The sequence below is a fragment of the Macrosteles quadrilineatus genome, unplaced genomic scaffold (genome assembly GCF_028750875.1).
Source record: "Macrosteles quadrilineatus isolate MER2022 unplaced genomic scaffold, UCM_ALF_1.0 Scaffold_1__1_contigs__length_201487025, whole genome shotgun sequence".
NCBI lineage: Eukaryota > Metazoa > Arthropoda > Insecta > Hemiptera > Cicadellidae > Macrosteles > Macrosteles quadrilineatus.
Window position 1 is genome coordinate 10638808 of NW_026542594.1, and position 6000 is coordinate 10644807.

General features: G+C 36.2%; 1 protein-coding gene across 2 annotated transcripts in view; it reads right to left on the minus strand.

Moving 5' to 3' along the window:
* LOC129001456 (translation initiation factor eIF-2B subunit gamma) overlaps nucleotides 1-5536 on the minus strand; it is a 64843-nt gene extending 59307 nt beyond the window's left edge. For both annotated transcript variants that reach the window (XM_054428749.1, XM_054428758.1), the window contains exon 1: nucleotides 5308-5536. The gene's annotated coding sequence lies outside the window, so the exon portion shown is untranslated. The remainder of the gene's footprint in view (nucleotides 1-5307) is intronic.
* Nucleotides 5537-6000: the final 464 nt, after the last annotated feature.

The window sequence follows — 6000 nt, forward strand, 5'->3', positions numbered from 1 at the left end:
GTAAATGTTTGTTGAAGTTGGCATGACCTAGTCTGAGTTTGCAGATGTTGATTATTTCGTTTCGCTGTAATTTGGATTCATAGAACCATGGTCTTTTGGGAATTTCCTTTTGAATTATCTTGTGCCACTGGGCTTTGGCAGAGAACAAAATTGTATTACTGTACACTTCTCTATGTCTTTTCTTCCTGTACGATTTGAAGTCATTGAAAGGAACGTGTACATCCGTAACAGATTCCCCATCATTAGCTGCCTGTTTAGCCAATTGATCAGCCATCTCATTATTTTTAATGCCTATGTGACTAGGTACCCAGTGGAGTACATAGCGTTTTGGGCTTTGGAGATAATTTTGTAGATAATATCATCACTTGTTCTGGAGTGTTTATAGTTTTCAATTGCTGTAATAGCTGATTGAGAGTCAGAGAAAATAATTATATTTTGGTTTTGCAATGTCTCGCTGAAGACAATGCTTTTATATATGGCATATAATTCAGCAGAATAATTTGACATGATGTTATTCAATTTGTATGTGTAGCTCGTAAGTAATTGCGGGATGTAGAAGGCTGCGCCAACTGTGGATGCTGTTTTTGATCCATCTGTAAATATCTGTAGAAATTTGCTATAGGTTATGTTGAAAGTAATAAAATGTTGTTTTAGGCTATTATTATTCTCCTCCTTTTTGTTTTTGTTTAATGTTGCCTCATAGGTTGTTTTGCATAGAATCTTATCTTCTATCATAGAAATTGGTTTTATCATGTCATATTCGTTCATGATTCTAGGGATGTCATAAATATTAGGTGTTATGTTTGTTATTATTGCATTAGCAATACTAATGTACAAAGGCCAGTTCTTGTGAGCCCAATACTTATTGTTTATAGTCGTAGTATGCAGATAGAGTAGGTTGAAGTAGGCAGGATGGTCGCTATTTGTGAGAATTTTGTAGATAATCATTTCAGTGATCATTATTCTTCTAGCAGTAAGTGGCAAATTGCTTGTTTCTGAGTGTAAGGCAATGATAGGCGTGGTTTTATGAGCACCTACTGATATTCGTAAAGCCTGATTTTGTATCATATCTAGTTTTTTCAGTGTACAATTGGCTGCATGTCCGAATATATAGCTTGCATATTCCAGTTTTGGTCTGACAAGGCTTTGGTAAATATCTAAGACAAAGCGCGGATGTGCACCTTTGTTCCCACATGATATTATTTTGAGTATGTTTAGGTCTTTCAAAGTTTGGTGATGGATGTTGTTGATGTGTTCTTTGAATGTTAGTTTTCTATCTATTGTGATGCCTAACAGTCTGATGTGATCTTGTACAGGTATATTTTCATTGCAGATTGATAGATTTACAGTATTGCTATTGTAATTTCTACTTCTTGTAAAACAAATTGCTTTGCTTTTGTTCGGATTGACCTCTAAATTCAGTCCTAAAAAATACTTTTCCAGTTGCTCGAGTGAATTCTGGATGTCAGAATTAGTGGTGTTAAGATCCTTATTGGAACTGTATATCACTATGTCATCAGCATATTGTAATGACTTGACATTGGAAGGTAATTCATCATTAATGTCTGAAATGTATAGGGCAAATAGGATAGGGCTGATGACACTGCCTTGCGGTAATCCCCTGCACGTAGTTCTGATGTGATCGGAGCTGCTTGAACCCATGTTTATCGGTCTGTCTATGAGCCAGTTGTGACAATGATTTATGAACCGTTTTGGGATACCAAATATGTACATTTTTCTCAAAAGTACACCAACATTAACTCTGTCGTAGGCTTTGGTCAGGTCTAAAGATACTAGAAGCATATATTCTTTATATGTCATCGCTACATTGATTTCTGAGGAGAGATGAATTAGATAGTCTCCACATCCCCTCCTTTTTCTAAAACCATATTGGCTATCTGGAATCAGATTGTTGTTCTCAATGAACCATTCTAATCTGTTCTTTATCATGGTGTTCATAATTTTCATGAAGCACGAGATTAGAGAAATTGGTCTGTAAGATTCAGCTTTTGTTGCGTCATAGCCAGGTTTAGGAAATGCAGTTAGCTTGGTTTGTTTCCATTGGGGAGGGATTTGAATTTTGTTATTCCATATTTTGTTATAAATAATTAGCAATTTTTCCAGAGCTACCATAGGTAGATTTTTAATCATACTATAGGAGATATTGTCATTTCCGGGGCATGTGTCTTTACTTTTGGAATGTAATGCAACGTTCAAGTCATTTATTGTAAAATTTTCCTCCAAGAAATGTTTGGATTGGTTGATTTCTTTGATCAATATCACAAGTTCAGGTTGGTTGGGGACATAATCAGGTACTAATTGTTTAATAACACTATCTTTAAGTTCAGGTTTATTGTGTAATGGGTTATTATCATGGTTCTGATTGGTTTTTAATCTGCGAACAACTTTCCAGGCGTATTGTGAGCATTTTTTTCACCTATATTTTTGCATAATTTTTCCCATTCTTGTTTCTTTGCTATTCTAATAATCTCTCTAGCTTTGAATTGTGCTAGTTGATATCTATGGTAGTTGAGTGGTGTCATGTTTATTTTGAACAATTTTAGCGATAGCCTTCTTTCGGCTATTGCTCTGGAGCAGTTTTGATTCCACCATGACTTTGCCTGAAATTTGTTTGAGTTTCCAGGAAAGCTCTTATATCTCAGGATAGTATCTTCAGCTGCCTTATTTATAATTGTAGGTATACAAATTAGCTACGTTGTTGGTTAAGTCAATATTGTTTTGCTCTACTGCATGTACTTCATCTTTAATTATGTTACTATAGCCCTTCCAATCCACTAGTTTGAAATTTCTCCTATTGTTTGTTGAGTTAAATTTGCTTCCTTTGCACGAATCATTGTCAATACTTTGTGTGTCAAAGCTTAAAAAAATTGGAAAGTGATCACTTCCGATAGCATCATTGTGTACTTCCCAACTGTTAAGCAATATATATAGATTTGGGGTGACGAAAGTTAAATCAATGGTTGAGGGTGCTCTGTATACTGAGGGTACAGTTGTGTGGTTTTCATCGTTAGCGATGATAAATTGTGAGTCAGCGTAAGCTTCAAATATTGCTTTGCCCCTTGCATCAATATTGTTGCAATTCCAAAATGTGTGGTGAGCATTAAAATCTCCACACACAATTTTGTATGTATTATCATCTGTAAAAAGAGCTTCCTTCCAAAATCTTGTATTAATGTGATTATTTGGGCAGTAAAGGTTAATGATAGTGATTGGCACTCTATAATTCCTAATTTTTATTCCGCTCATTTGTATAGGTTCTTTTACCAGGTCGACTTGTATTTTTATCTGTTCAAAGAGTATTTCTTTGTGTACGATAAATGCAATACCTCCATACCCATCCTTTCTATCTTCGCGAATTATTGTGTAGTTACTATCTCTTATAATACTGTCTTTAGTAAACCAAGATTCTTGTATTACAGCTATGTGTATCTTATGAAGATAAAGTAACCTGTTAAATTCAGGCCACTTTGGAAGCAATGATCTGGCATTCCACTGTACAATATTTAGGCCTATTTTGCTTTAGCCAGTGTTTTTTACCATTGGATATTTTCCAACGGTTTGAGTGGGCTTTTGCAATTTTGTTGTGTAGAGATCTTATATTCCACTGAATTATATCAATGTGCATTTTGTAATTTCCTATTATTGCTATTGTTTCCAATAGTAGTTTTTAATGTTGTTTGTCGTAAATTTTTAGAAGTCACTTGTTTGGATGTTGTAGGTTCTATTAGGTCTATATCTTTCTGAAACTGGATCAATAAATCATCAAATTTATTTTTGCTGATTGTGTTATCTCCTTGAATCTTGTTTATCATTTCTTTTATTTTCTCATTCAGAAGTTTTTTTAAGTTTACATTGCTGCCGCCAGAAAAGGAATGTTGCTGGGGGGTGTTTGAAACGGGGGTGAGGGTGTCGGTGAGCTGTTTAGGGTTCTTACCCTAGGCGCTTTATGGTAAGTGTGATCTTGCTGATTGCGAGGGGTTGGAGTTGATTTGGGCTTAGTATTGTAGGGAACTGGTAGGCTATTAGGGCTGATATCGTTTTCATATTCATCTTGTAGAGGAAGATATTTATTGTTTGTACTTGTTTCACTGTATTGATATTGAGATGACATTGGGCTCATGATTTGTTGACTGTGGAGTCCAGCCTTTTCAGCATATGTGGCTCTAGGCCTATCAGACAGGAGTGATTTGTTGCTGTTGTTCAGCTTCGATATATTTTGACTTGCAGTGTAGTAATCTTCCTTGTAGTCATTCATTCTTTCATTTATCTTTTTTTGTCTTATGTACTCTGCACAAGTTTTGCTGTTGCTTGGGTGGGGTCCCTCGCAGTTGACACATTTAATCGATGTTGTACAAGGTCCCTCGTGATACTCTTGACTACAGTCTCGGCAAGTTTTGGTTTTGTCGCATGGAGATTTGGCAACATGCCCATAGCGGAAACAGTTGTAACATTGCCTAATAGGCCTCATGTATTGTTTTACAGGCATTCTTACATAATTGAGATAAACGTACTCCGGGAGTTTGTCGGAATCAAAAGTTATCATCATGAAGTTAGTGTTGATTACTTCCCTGTTTAAGTACCTAGTGATACGCTTGGCATGAACTATGTGATAGACACAATTGCCCTCATTTATAAGTTCGTCTTAATTAATATCAGGCTCAACAAATATTACTCTGGTTACCTCAACCCGGGAGGCAGGTATGAAAACATTATAGTGTACTAGGTGGGGGGAGTCTACCAACTGGTTGGCTGAATGTGCATCTTTGCAAGTAACTACGACATTCTTTCCAGCTCGCTTTATGAAATAAATTTTTTCATGGTTATTTTTTATAGGCTAATTTTTCCAACAGCAAAAGGGTTGATTTTGTTTTCATCCCTGCTTTGTAAAATGACCTCAAAAGGTCCTTCATTGGTTAGATTGTATTGTCTTTTCCGTCTAGTATTTTGTTTTTTGTACCTGTTGTCACCTGTGGGTAAACTTTCTGTGACTGACTCTGAAGATTGCTTTCTCTTAAGAGGGTTATCTGTATTTGTCTCCATAGTGTCATTATCATTTTGGCCTTGGTGAATGTTGATTATTGATTCTACAGCTTCATTTGTTACCCTTAGATATTCTGATGTTATCGAAAATGTCTCATCCAAGGATTGGGCTGAACCTGACCCTGACATGTTGTCAGGCCCAGCCAGATAGGTGTTGTAAGCTAACTATGTGGTTATGATAGGCTAGGTCTAGAGTAAAAGACAGATAGAGAAATATTTAAGGTTAAATTAGGCAATACCACTTACCCACTTATTACATTACAGAATGTATTAGTGAACACATAAGGGATACACAAAATTAGGTTAAAGACAACCACAGGATTATTTAAAGGTATGAATTAATATCTTAAACAACTCAGCTCAAGATTCAACACGCGAATGAAAGTTTAACAGTTTAAGTAATACCCAAAAAAGAAAAGAGTAAGGCGAAGTTAGGTTAGGTTTAGTTGAGTTGTCTTGTCTTTGTCTGCTTCGCTCTCGCCTCGCATTCTATGTTTTATTCTTTTCTTTTTTCTTGTTTCTCCTAGTTTGCTTTGCAGGCTTTGGTTCAATAGACCAGGCAGCCTCGTTGCACCACGCTGTACGCTAAAGTTGTGTATTGTCGGTATTATTGTACACAAAGTTGTGTTTTCTTTCAAGGGGCCGTCCATATATTTTATACTAAAAAACATTTGCAAAGCTTACGACAACTAGCCTAACCATACTACTGGATCAAATTATTATATGCGGTTGGTACCAAATGAAAGATATTTTCCTTTAGATATATGTAGAATCCCTTTATAAATTTAAATAGGCTCAAAAATAAACACGAACAAACTACCGGGATGCACAAGCTTTAAATCGTTCACATCTTCCCATGCGTCAGTGGTGAAAGCGACACCGTCGGGTCGTAAACCGCATCAGTCACCGAATCCATCGTCACCCAGGCCCGAGCCCTCC